The sequence below is a fragment of the Convolutriloba macropyga genome, chromosome 5 (genome assembly GCF_964194025.1).
Source record: "Convolutriloba macropyga chromosome 5, txConMacr16.3, whole genome shotgun sequence".
NCBI classification, from domain to species: Eukaryota; Metazoa; Xenacoelomorpha; order Acoela; family Convolutidae; genus Convolutriloba; species Convolutriloba macropyga.
In genome coordinates, this window is record NC_134472.1 from 10,183,100 (window position 1) to 10,196,381 (window position 13,282).

Genomic DNA, 13,282 nt, shown 5'->3' on the forward strand with positions numbered 1-13,282 from the left:
GAGTTCCCCTCTGCTTGGATTTGAACCTTATGCAGTAGGCGATGAAGTTTCTTTTATGATTGAAGCTACTGTACCATTTCAAGTCGAATAGTTGTTCTAGTTTTTTTCTGGGCTACAGTACTGATAGCTTGCTCAGCTTCAACTTCATTCATATGACAACACGTTCATCTTTTTCATCTGTCTGGAGCCAGAGCCATGCTAGCCCGTTTAACCGCCCTGACTCCTTGAGGCTTTCGATGGACTTTTCTCTGCTAACAAAATATGCCGTGCTTTTGTATGTCTCGATTGATCCATAGAAGAGCTCTCCAGTTTTTCTGTTGCACCGTTGGCAACAAGTATTTATTCATTCTTGTGAGCTCATTGTATCTACTGCAACGCCGTAGATGAATCTGTCCAATGACAGACTTGGTCTAATTTCACATCATGTACTCTCAATATCTGCCTTCTGAGACTGAGGCTTGAAGTGTTAATTTCGGAATCGAACTATATCTGATAGGTTCTACACGAAATTTTCCCATCAGATTCGAAAGGGTTAACGTAACACTATCTGGCAGACATGCAACAATGCACATCGCTTCTTCTGACGCGTCTGTGAAAATGTAAAGTCTCAATTTTGTACATCCGATTTTGAAAAAAGTCTATTTGTTGACATCGTCCTTATTTTTCTCAACTCAAAGCACCAATAATTTGATAGTTTTGAGCGTTTGGCTGAGAAATCTTTGACACATAATTGTTCCTCTGCTTCTCAAATGCTTTTATATAGAAATCGCATTCTTATCGTGAAGGGTGAACATATCCCAAGTGGGTTGAACACTGCTGAGTCACAATATAGGACAACTCTCTGAGTTATTTTGCTCGAAATTCCGGCCCAGTTCCACGAAAAACTCTGAGACTATCTGTTTCCACATTCCAATTTAGTGCAATAATTGAGGACGATTGTGGTTCGGCTATAAAAATTGTCACAGTTTTTTTTTTGATTTGTCTGCCTCTGGCTTATACGGTATGACTTCTCCGTCACTCGATATCCATTTCGTCAAATTGAATCCACCTTTGCTGACTAGGTTTTGAACTGGTAGATTTTGATTCCTTCTTGAGACGTTCTGACTGACTTTTGAAAGTCGTCCACATAAAACTTTACAAGATTTTTGTCTTCTTTTGCGTGATTTTTTACCACTTGACGCAAAGCGTAATTTGCGTAACGCGGCGAGCTTTGCACCCCAAAAAATTTTTTGTATACTCGTAAACTTCAATCCTCATCTCTGAATCTAAGTCTGCCATCGATGGATGAATCAGTTTCGGTGCCGACATTGGACACATTTCAACCTGATTTTTCTCAATGCATACCTCAACTTAATTATCTACAGTTCATGTTGAAGAATGTCTATCACGTGCTCTCTGACTTCGTGCAGATTGGTACAATGCAATCTCTCCAACAGAAGTTGTACGACAGGATGCTTTGTTATCAATAATACTTGATGCTTTGCATTGAAAATGAGATTCAAATGCTTCAGTCAACCTTTCACTCCAAATGTTTCCCTCCTCTTGCAGGAAAAGTGACAATTTGGAAATGTTCAGCTTTTTGAAATTTCTTTGCTATTCGTTAACGACTTCGAAACAATCGCAAAGCATTTTTTATGAACTTATTTGGTTAAAGCTACCATATTGTCTCAGCCGAATATTCGTTAGAGTTTAATTTCTTTGACTTGAATAAAAGTAGCCTGCTCAGCTTCAACGTCTTGAGAATGATTGTGGCTCGGCCTCAAAATTTTCAGAATTTTCGTTGGTTTGTCTGCCTCTGGGATCTTCCACTCGACTTCTTAGTCACTCACTATCCTTTTAGTCAAATCCACCTTTGCTGCTGAGGTTCTAAACTGGCAGATTTCGGTTGCTTCTGGAGATTTTCTGACTGATTTAAGAAAGTCATACTTGTAGAAATTTCGCGTGACGGTTTCGACAAGAGTTTTGTCGTCTTTCGCGTTATCTTTCGCCACTTGATGCTAAGCGTAATTTGCGTAAGTTGTCGGTTTTTGAGCTCCAGAAAACTGTCTTGACTACTCGTAAACTTCTATTCTCTGCTCTGGATCTTCTCGCTACAGAATTTGTAAGTATCGGCAGTCATAGCCTGTGACAGCAACTTGAAGAAACATCGCTTCTATGTGGGCTGAAGGCGCTATTCTGTAGGCCTCGTTCTAGTGACTTGAGTTGCCCTATAGCAGACTTGACGTTATTTAGTTGCTTCACATCATCTTCTATGCACAAGAGTCCAACTTCATATCTTTCGTTGGCGAGTCGAGTTGTTTCCACCAATTTCTTGATTGTCTTTTATTTATATTTCGAATGACCGATGGTATCACAGTTTGAGGCATGGCGTTTGATGTCCTACCACTTGCTCAACTGACTTACTAACTTGTCTTATGCGATTGAGCTTAATCTTGTAGCAAGAGATGCTGCTTGCATCACTGGTAGAGGAGCACTCAAAGCCCATTCAGTTTTCGGGTTCACTGCCCAAAATTCTGATTTCTAGAAACCTAATGGGCGACGGATGTCATAATTTTCCTGACCACGAGTAAATTAAAACTCGTTTAGGTTGTAACTGATTTGGCAGATTCTTCAAATGTGGGTAGGATGTTTCAACCCCTGCAGATTTAAAATCTGGTCATTAATATTCAGTTTCTCATGAACATGAATTGCACTGTTGTCAATGGTTGAGAATTCACTTGTGCTGGAACAGTTACCTGGAAATTTGCCGTCTTGAAAGCTTGTGATTTGTAGGTTCCTGCTACTGACAAGGATGTTTTTCGACTTTGCAGTTGCAGCGTAGATACAATTGGTTTATCGACGAATGAAATTAAGAACCCTGTATCACATATTGCCAGCACCCAGAAGCACATGTCGTAGCTTCCCTATTTGAGAATTCAATGTGCTAATGTTTTTGTGTCGCCGTCCACAATCGCTGCAAATTCTACTTTGGGAACCCTGTGATCGATGGCCAGGTCGAATGCATTTGATACACAGCTGAACTTCTGCAGATGTTCTTGTTGTCCATTCGGCTTTATTGAATTAAATTACTGGCTACTCCAGATTGCGTGCGTTCCATCTTTGAATGGCAACCTGAATTCTTTTGTTTTGTGAAATCTTTAGCGTCGTATGCAAAAAACGCGCTTTTAGTGGTTCGCTGCTCGGAATTTTATATTTTGTCTGAGCTTACAAGTCTTCATGTATGAATGCTGTTAATTCTAACAGATATTAGAGTACAATCAAGTTTGCTGTTAGTAGGTGTCGTATGACACTGGAGTCATCGTGTCTAACTGGAGGATGACTGTGTATCTTCTTAAGTTGAGCTTCGACTGAGACACTCGGTCTGCTACTTTTTTGCAAGGAATTTTCTCAAGCTAAAATAACATAACTGTGAGCTGACACCTAATCCACAAAAGGCTGCTTTTGCCTGACCAGTGAAGCTAGTCTTCAGATACTGCATCAACTCAATGTCGCTTGGCCGCTTTTGTTTCAAAATCACATAAAAAACTCTGTCCATTCGAGCCACTGTAAGAGGTCTCCTGAGAACTCCGTCAACTTGAGTTTTACCAATCCTCTTGGATCGCCACTCGATTGGTAAATTACTTGTAGGGTATTTTTGCTCGCCTTTGTTTGGTTTCGGTTCTCACTCGGCCTGTTAAGAGAATTGTACTGGGGACTTTGACTTTTCTCTCTGTACTGGAATGCTGATACCCCTTGCTGTTGGAACTTCGTCTTGGGCAACTGCGCTTAGAGTTGTGTTAACCTAATTGATTTAAAAGTTTTTGGCTTTTTGAGAATACCGAATTCTCGCAATTGTGCTTAGAGTTGTGTTAGCTTAATTGATTTAAAGATTTTTGGCTTCTTAAGAATACCGAAACTTCGCAGTTGTGTTGAGAAAAGTCCTACACCCGTTTGGAACAGCGGTGTAGTTTTCCAGTAGGCGCTAAAACGTTTCTCAACTCTGTCCTATTTGGTATTCCTAGTAGGGTTGACAACAGCATCTGGGAACGGCAGCTGGCTGGTTTCAGACTCCTCTGTAACTCATGTGAAGTCTGCCGTTCTTACTTTAATTTGAATCCAACAGCTTCGAAGTGGACTGCCTGCAACACAGATGCCCCTGAACTTCCTTTTTTCAGTTCAGTTTCCAGGAGCCTTTGTTTTTCGTTGACTTCAGCTTTCTTTCCAGCATTTTCAAGGGATCGCTTAAGCTGTCTCAGACGTACTTCGTTTTGATGTTGCAATCTTTGACACAATTTTTTTGTTGTTGTTGTTGTAAATGAAATTTTTCTTGCCGTCGTATTTCAACTTCCCCACGCTCTTTTTCTAACTCCAACCGCCGCTCTCACAGTCGTCGTTCTGCTTCTTTCTTTGCTTTTAGGTTTTCGAGCTCAACGTCATCAATCTCCCGCTTTCTCGATGAACGCAGTTTGGCGATACTGAGTTCTGTTCGACGGATATTGATGACACTAAAGATGTCAGACTTTCATTTTCTGCCATCTGCCAGTACTTTTTTCAGACGACCCCATAGCTAATTCTAATTCGCTGAAAAACCCAAAACCTGCAAGCCCAACATCTAGGTTTAAAAATTTGAAAAATATCTGATTGTTTTTTTGCCTAGTTTCTTTAAGAGCTGTTTCAGTTCCTTACACAAGGTTTGCTTGAGTGTCTGACTTAGATTTTCTTTTTTCAGCTCTTTTTCCAAATTTTATGCGTCGAGTCTTAACGATATGCTATCTTGCATTAAAGGGTAGAGTCTCCGAGTGTTTTTTTGATAGTTGAGAACGTTGCTGCGACGTTTTTCAACTTATCCTCGTTTTGGAATTTGTACAACTAACCATTTGAATGTCTTCTTCTTGTCGCCCATCTTTCGTTCGGTGTCGGCATCAAAATTTCCCATAAACAATGGCTTTCAAAGTTGCATCTGTTGCTGTCAGTTTTTCTGGAGTTCATCGTAAGTCTCAAAGAGACCTCGATATGCTCTTTCGGTAGACACTGTTTTGTTATGGGCTGGGGATGTTCTATGTCTGTCAACTGTTTTGGGGAATTCAGTTTGCTCAATTTCTAGTCTCTTGAGTTGGCCGGACATCTTGCAGTCAGCAGTGTTCCAATATCTGTCGTAGCTGTTTCCAGCCATCGTAAAGATTTTTTTCTGTTCCACCGAATTGAATTGAGGATTCATTACTGTCGGTGTTGTTGTCCGTGTCGGCAGACCAATTGTTGCAACTGCTCAAACATCTCACTGAAACCGAAATATCACAGCCTGCTTTTTGAGCCTTACGCCGGCCTGGTTTTTCACTGGGTTTCAATTGACCATCAATCTTGTCGAAAGTATTAGTCATTCGGTTGTATTTAAATGACTGTAACTTTAAACTAGTGAAGTTCGTATGGCTCTATTCAAATGTTAATATTGTTGCTAACTTCGTGACAATAGAATTCAACTAATTTAAAATCGAGAAGTCTTAAGATCAAGCTGAAATTCAGAAAAAAAAGCCTAAAATAGATGAAGAATCAAATTAAAGTCTATTCTTAGAGCCAACTGCTCTTGGTAACCGTTTTTAATGGTTCGAAGTACAATTTGGTAGCGCTATTCAAACAAATTGATTCTTTCTTACAACTTGGAAACATCCAGAGTAATAAACCAGGTATATATCTATTGTAACATCATTGTTGCTTATTTCTGATTTGGTAATCAAGTAAAGTGATTTAAGTCAATGTTTTTATAGTAAATGTCAAGTTAATGCAAAATTTGTTTTGTTGACGTATGCACGATTGTTTATTACGTAATGCTAAAAGCCTTAAATGTAGGGTTTTTGACTTTAACAAACACCTAAAGTATCATCAAAGCAATTTAAGGAATTTAATATTCAATAACAAAATATCGTAAACAGTCAAAATTGCACAATTTAAGTGCTAATAGGCACAATTTTCGATTTTGACCATTTTTGAGTTTTGAAAGTTTCTCAGTTTTTCCGGCTTCGAAAGGTATTTATTTGTGTCTGATGTCTGCAGCTTCTGAATTGAAGTGGCGCCAACACTATTCTTTATCGCTTTCAAAGAAGATTTTCTGAGATAGAGTTCGAAGATGGTTGGTCTAGATTCAACAAAGCAAAATGAATATGAAACAAATATTTTATAGCAGTCAAGACCGAGTTAAAAGTAGAATAAAATGATCAAATTATTTTTGTTGCTATTTTTGTGCCGAAAAAGCTCAACTAACTTAAAGCTCGAAAGGTCTTAAGATCTAGCAAAAACCTAGCATCAAAAAACTAAGTTTGATGAGGAATCAATATAAAGTCTATTCTGAGCGCCAACTGCTCTTGGTAACGGTTTCTGATGATTATAAATATAATATGGTTGCACTTTTCAAACAATTTAATTAAAGCAAATAGTCAGCAAATTTCAATTAAAACATCATTATCACTTGTTTCTTTTTGGTCAATTAAGTAAAGTGATTTAAGTCAAGGTTTACATATTAAGTATCAAAATTGCTTTCGCTGACATAAGCACGGATATTTTTTATGTGGCGCTAAATGCCTTAAAAAAGAGCTTTTGAGCTTTAATGAACACTTAACTTTGATTTTATACTTTTGGAGATAATTATGTTTGAATAGCTAGCATAAGCAGCTAAGAGGAGTCCAGAAAAAACCAATGGCTTTTCAAAGCTCATCAATAATCTGGGTAATTTGGACACAACATTTAACAATCCAAGAATTGGTTTAATATTAACGCCAATTGAAACTTGCCTGTTCTTTGCAGGCAAAAACATTGTTTGAAGAGAAAAAATGGCCAAATAGTTACTGAGAAAAAATGGAGCTATCTATTCTTAAAAAACTTTTAAATATTTGTTTTGCTCATTTAAAATTTAACTGTTTCTCTACTTGGGAAAATGAGTTGTTGATTTGACTTTTTTGGTTTCTTCCTCTGTGACAAATTTGGAGGGAACAAAAGCAAAGGGTACGTTTTTGGAATTTTTTTTAAAGTTTGGTATAATAAAACTCTTAAAAAGGGTATCTAAGAAAGCAAATTTCGTATTGCAACTATCAGTCAGACATCAGAAAAATAACAAATAAGGAACCAGTTTTCAATGTAGCAAAAATACAAAAAAAACTGCAATTTGGATTGAATTTACATTAGCTAAACAATGGAAGAGTTTTGCTCCTGTTTATTTTACTCGAAAGCGGAAACACGCATAATCATCTTTTATTTTTAGGAGGGAGATCCCAACACTATTAATTATTTTTTCGTTCCACAAATCTGGACATATTGCGGAAAAAGCGGAATTGCTGCACCATCATAGAGAGGCTAAATTTTTTAAAAGTCGAACGAAAGAACTCAGCGGTAAACTTTTTCATCTAAAAGTTAAATTAAGTTCAGTCAGATCATTATTGTTTAACCTAATGGATCAAATTAGTAGCGAATTTCAGTGAATTTACGGGAAAAGAAAACAGGCTATCAGCCGATGTTCACATATTTCAAAACATCCATAACTCCACGAAGAGGATGAAATTCAAATACTCATCCAGTTTTGATATTCTACGTTTGGCAGGCTTACTGATCATAACACTTTTGTCTTCTGCATTAAAAGTTATTGATCGGCCGAAATTGACTGCCAAAAGGCTAAGTTGAGTATATAGCTCTGCCCCCCCCCCCCCCCCGATGTGCCACTGAAGGGATATTGCGAATTAAAAAAAATAGTGTATTTTCAATTTGTAATAGAGAAAGGCACATTATAAAAGACCTGCCGATGGTTATGAAGGTTAGAGCATTTCTCTAGAGGGGAACGATTGGTGACAGATACAGAAAAATTCCCAATCAAAATGATTGAAAACCATTGTTTTTGTTAATTTTTCGGGTCTTTCCCATTACAGCCCCCCCCCCATAAAATTACAGCCCCCCCCCCCATTTTGGTATAATTACCATGATTGGGGGGGGGGCTCTAAGTTATCTGACCACTACGCTGGGGGGGGGGGCTATAATGAGAACGACCCCGTTTTTCTCCTGAATTGTGATCCAAAATGTTAGAACATTGAGCTTAACAGTATCTGTGCGATGTTCCACCTTCAGTTAATATTAAATGTGTGGTGTTGGTGGTGCTGTGCCCGGACGCCAGAGAATCAATCTAATCAACTTGCTTCACTGACGCCAGTGTTGGTGGTGTTTCAAAAAGCCCTTGAGTTATATTTCCTTTGGCACGATATGCCTGGGCTACCCTTTGCCCACTGTTGCTCCTTGACGACAGTTGAAACTTTCGTGAGATTTGCTTCACAAATCTTCTTTTGCTACCGTTAAAAAGTCATCCATTTCCTAACCATTGAATTATATCTCTCTAATAAACATTATTACTTGGTGTTTCTTAAAGTTGCAGTTTTAAGCACGTGCCTCCAGGTACAGTATCCAGAGTTGCGTAGTCAGGACATGGCAAATAACTTTTGTAAGTCACAAGAAAAAAATCTGAAAAATTGCTGGTATTTTTTAAAATTTTCTTTTGAAGTTGTCATATCGGAAACAATTAAAAACAGTATTGGAAAAAAGGCGATCTCAATTACTATACGTTTTTAGAAGCAATTGCAAAAGGGTCTCCTTAAATGACAATCTGTGATAATTATCGTTTTTTTGTATATCTTTTTTCTGAGAAAAAGTGGCAAAAAACCAAAAATTCATTATTCTATTTTTAGTGCTTTGGTAAATTCTGTTTATCTAGTAAAATAGGGTTCGTCTCTAAATTCTAGTTTAAATTTTGATTACAAACCATCAACATGTCACTGTCACTTTAAGTGATTTTTTTTAGTGAGTCACAGTAACAAACACGAGCAAAATCTATAACACCGTTCACTATGATGTCTCTGAACCAGTTAGGATGTTCTTTAGAGACCAATTGAGGGTTGTTATTGCTACCCAGGCCTAGACCTCGATTTATGAAAAGACTTTAGAAGCCTAGTAGGGGGGGGGCAATATTGATTATAATTACACGGTCAAGCTTCCTAGTTAAAGTCGAGCTAATTTCTTTTCATGGGTCGAGCTTATGTCTTTTGATAACAAAGATAGTCCAATTTTTCATGGGTCCACCTTTAGTCATTTCATATGCAACAAAGTCGTGTAAAGGGCTTTTCTCGGGTCCAACATTAGTCTTTTCATAAGTCTAATTTTTTCAAAGTCCGATAATTTTCAATTTTTTCTGCTTCTGTATATACAGAAGCAGAGCCGGAACAAGGCTAAATAGCTTTGCACCAGAGCGGTCCAACTTAAGAAACAGTTGGAAAACTGCAAAAAGCCTTAAGATTTTCAGCAAATCCTAGGATAAAAAGATATGGCAGCTCGAGTATATTATCTCATTACTTGATTCAATGAAACCAGCTAGCTCAAGTGTATTGGTCCTAGTCCAATTAGCCATGAAAAATTTGTGGTGTTTTTTTAGTTTGTTTTCCCTTCCAAATTTATGAACTATGTTTTTTAAAAAATAATGCAGGTTTTTGAGGGATTTGTGGTTTTTCTGAATCGTAGAAAATGAAGGAGTATACACGCTGACTACGTTATATGCAATACTGCACGGAAAATTTTAATGGCAAAAAATCAGACTATGAAAAGACCAATGATGGATCCATGTAAAGACTTTAACTCGACTTTGTTTGCAAATTTTGTGTCGAGCTTAAGTACAGCCCAAATTTTGGGTCGAGCCAAAGTCTTTTGCGAAAAATTTGAGTCAAGCTAAGGTCCAAAAAGTTTTAAAGTCCAGCTAAAATCTTTTCAGGGCTCAAATGGGTCGAGTATGGTCTTTTCATAGTGCATTTTGGTAGAGCATTGTCTTCTCATAAGTCTGTACCTAGACCTGGGTACAAAAGTGCATTATCAGCAACTTCACACTGATCAGTTAAATTGTTATTCAGATTAAAATTTCGTAAATATTGGTCTTAACTTAATTTTGACAAATCGGCTTATCTGGTTTTTCTGATGAGCGTTTTTTAGATTTTCTGATATGTATTTGCCTGCCTATTGGAAGTTCTTTTATTTTAAATGATTTCTGCGAGCTATTTTTCTACACATTTTTCTACTGGTGATCAATTTTGTTTGACCACATACAAGTATTGCTTAAAAATAAACAAAATTTACAACCAGGCTCCATACAAATGCCAGCCAAGTAAGCCGAAAAGACAAAATTCAGTTCTGACCAAGCTTTAAGGATTTAAAGAGATTTTGTTTGTTAAAACAAGTTCACTGATAAGTGTGAATTTCAAACAAACTGAAAATTTCGAGATTTATTGTCAATTTTACAATTATCCGAGGAGCTGAAAATTAACAACGAGTCTCTGAAAATTAGAAAACGAATTTGAAAAATTGCGTTATACATCGAAGCGTGATACACAAATTACATCGAATTCAATTGAGAAGTTCAAAAATGACGTCTGGAAAAGTTAGTCTTCAAAAAGCGGCGTAATTATTACAAAGTCATCCAAATTAGCTGTAAAACACAAATTATCGGCTTACCGTAGATATTTCAGTCCAATTTGCTAATAAGGAAGAGAAGCTTTTGTGACGTCAAACAGCTTCACATTTCAAATTCAATATATTTACCAATTAGATAAATGTGCAAAGTACGCGCTCCGTACATTTGTAAATGAACGCACAAATCATATTTAACAATACTGCTTGTGTATATTTTTCAATACGTGTATGCAGAGCATTGTATTTTTCTTATCATTTTTCAGTGCTAGAAATTTGAACAACAATCATCAATCTTTAACAAACAGCGAGTGGTCGTTTCGTCAGTATTTTAATTAGTTTTCAGGCGTGATTTGAGATGCTATCAAATGGTTATACAACCACTTGTGTTCATCCAAAATTTGCCATAATTCACAGCTATCATGAAGCACTAAAAACTCAATTGTACGGAAAAATTCGAATTTGGAGAACAAAGTATGACCGTTTTACAACTATAATGACAAAAGGCAAAATTAAACAAATGTTTATTCGAACAAACTTGGTTCACGTTCAAAATAACTTAAAAGCATGAAAACTTGGTCAAGGGTACAGTTTGATTTAATAGCTTTCGGCCATTTTTTGTGGGTATAGCGTCTATACGAAATGCAGATACGTAATATAATGATTAAATTTTCTATACTAAGATTGTAAACAATAAATTTAAAAATATATATAACCTCACAACCCTATCCTCTCCGGTACCTGAAAAAAAATGCTCATTAGGCTTTTTGTGAACACAGTATTGAGTGTCGTGCTCCTATAATGGTTTACCTAGTTCAAAATGAGATGAAATTTTTCATTCTAATTTGTGTATAACCATTTTAATTTTGGTAATTTGTAACTATATTGATTATAATATTCTACCAAATTTTCATGCTGTCCGTAGGATGTTTACAAAAGATTTAATCAGATACGACCCATCATCGGTCGATCTTTTTGGGTGACGTAACCAAAGCCAACTTGTGCGACTACATCGGTATCGGTACTTTTCGCATCTTTGGAACCTAATGCTGCCTGTTGTTGTTGTTGTTGTTGTTGTTGTGTTTGGGTTTTCTCATCGCCCGCTGCCACTGTTTCGTCCACATTCAGAGAGGTAGCCTTGCTCCCTCCCTTCCGGGTCTTGGATGTTCGCCGCGCTTTGCTAGTGTCACGTGACGTAGATCGTCTGCTAGAATCATCGCCTCCTGTTCTATGACTCACGCGTACTCGAGATATTCTGAAATTTAATTGTCCATAGTAAACGTAACTTAAAATCGAAGATTGAATCTAGACTTATGATATTCTTTGATCAGTTGAGTAGGGTTGAGATGGTGATATTGAATGGAACTGTATGCTCCGAAACTCTTCAATTAAACTCTCCTATAAACCCGAAACTCTCCCAGACGGAAAGTCGATATGTACAGACTCAAATGAACGCACAATGGGGGTGTCGTGCGTTCAAATTTACATAGTCTGGAGACACGGAAGAACGCACGAAAGTCGGGACATGAACGCACAAAACGTCTGAATCCAGAAAAAGGTGTGATGAACATGGAAAGTCTGAAAATGAACGCTCAGAAGTTTGATTGGCACACGAAAGCATGATAAATACACAAAAATCTGGACATTAGTCAACAAAAACCAGACCAAGAAACGGAAGTCTGGTGAACGCAAGATAGTATGCACATGAACGCACGAATGGTCTGATGAACGAGCTAAAGTCGGGATATGAACGCAAGAAAGTCTGGACATAAACATTTTACATCTGGGGTGGTCTTGACATACCGACTTTCTGCCTGGGTCTTCAATCTGGGTATTTACAAAATAGTCTCTTTATTAGTCTTTTGAACCAGCAATTCGTTGTATGAGGCACTTTTATGCAAATATTTACCAAATATGTTCTTTCATTCCTGCAATATTAACCTTGCTCACATTTATCGTGGAAAACCGTAACAAATGCGAGTATATATACTCGCCGAACAGGCCGTTTAGTAATTAATATACTTAAGTCAGAAAAAGGTCTTGTGATGGATTGACGGAAAATCTCTCCATTTGGAAATCTTTTTTCGGATAACATTATTCCAATAATGGCCTATAATTTTTGAATCACCGAACTTCAGACTCGTGAAGACTTTCAAAAATGTCAAAAAGGTTTTGGATGGTTTACGGTTACATGACAATTTACCCAATGCCATTTTACCCAATGCAAAAATACCCAATGCAAAACTAACCAATGCCATTATACCCAATACCAAAATACCCAATGCCATTATACCCAATTCACATTGATATTTTCGTTCCATAATCCGAGTACTAATTAGCAGAAAATAGCTCTTACACGTATGATTTAACAAGCGGATAATTTAATCCCATGTTCGGTTGTGATAGTTTCATATCAATTCCCACGGGCCGCTGAGGCATGGCCATGGCCATTAAATATGTTTAAACATAGGGTACTAACGACTGCTATTTTGGGTATAATGGCATCGGGTAACATTGGGTATAATGGCATCGGGTAAATTGTCCTAACACCGAAAAAAAAACTACACAATAATCAAAGTGTAGGTGGGCATAAAAGATGTGGTAAAACACAAAGTTTAATTACCTCGCTTATGCACAATGCAGGTATTGGAGAGTTTTTGAGAGAATACAACGAATTTGAGCTCCCAAAACTGCATTGCGTCATAACGTTTGCTATGTAATTTAAGTGTTGCTCAGCTTGACTTTTATTACTAAATTCATATTTTAACCATTTACAAATCTTTGTCCAACACAAGCCCACGAAGTTTACAACTGTTGTTGCAAGGCT

At 37.2% G+C, this 13,282-nt stretch overlaps 1 protein-coding gene across 2 annotated transcripts in view; it reads right to left on the reverse strand.

The window, feature by feature from the left end:
• Positions 1-13,282, reverse strand: part of LOC142339121 (uncharacterized) — a 127,336-nt gene that overhangs the window by 97,236 nt on the left and 16,818 nt on the right. Inside the window, exon 1 of one of the 2 annotated variants that reach the window (XM_075388863.1) lies at positions 10,501-10,610. The exons of the other annotated variant lie outside the window; for it this stretch is intronic. The gene's annotated coding sequence lies outside the window, so the exon portion shown is untranslated. Of the gene's footprint in view, positions 1-10,500; positions 10,611-13,282 lie in introns of those variants that run through there. 2 annotated transcript variants of the gene reach the window in all.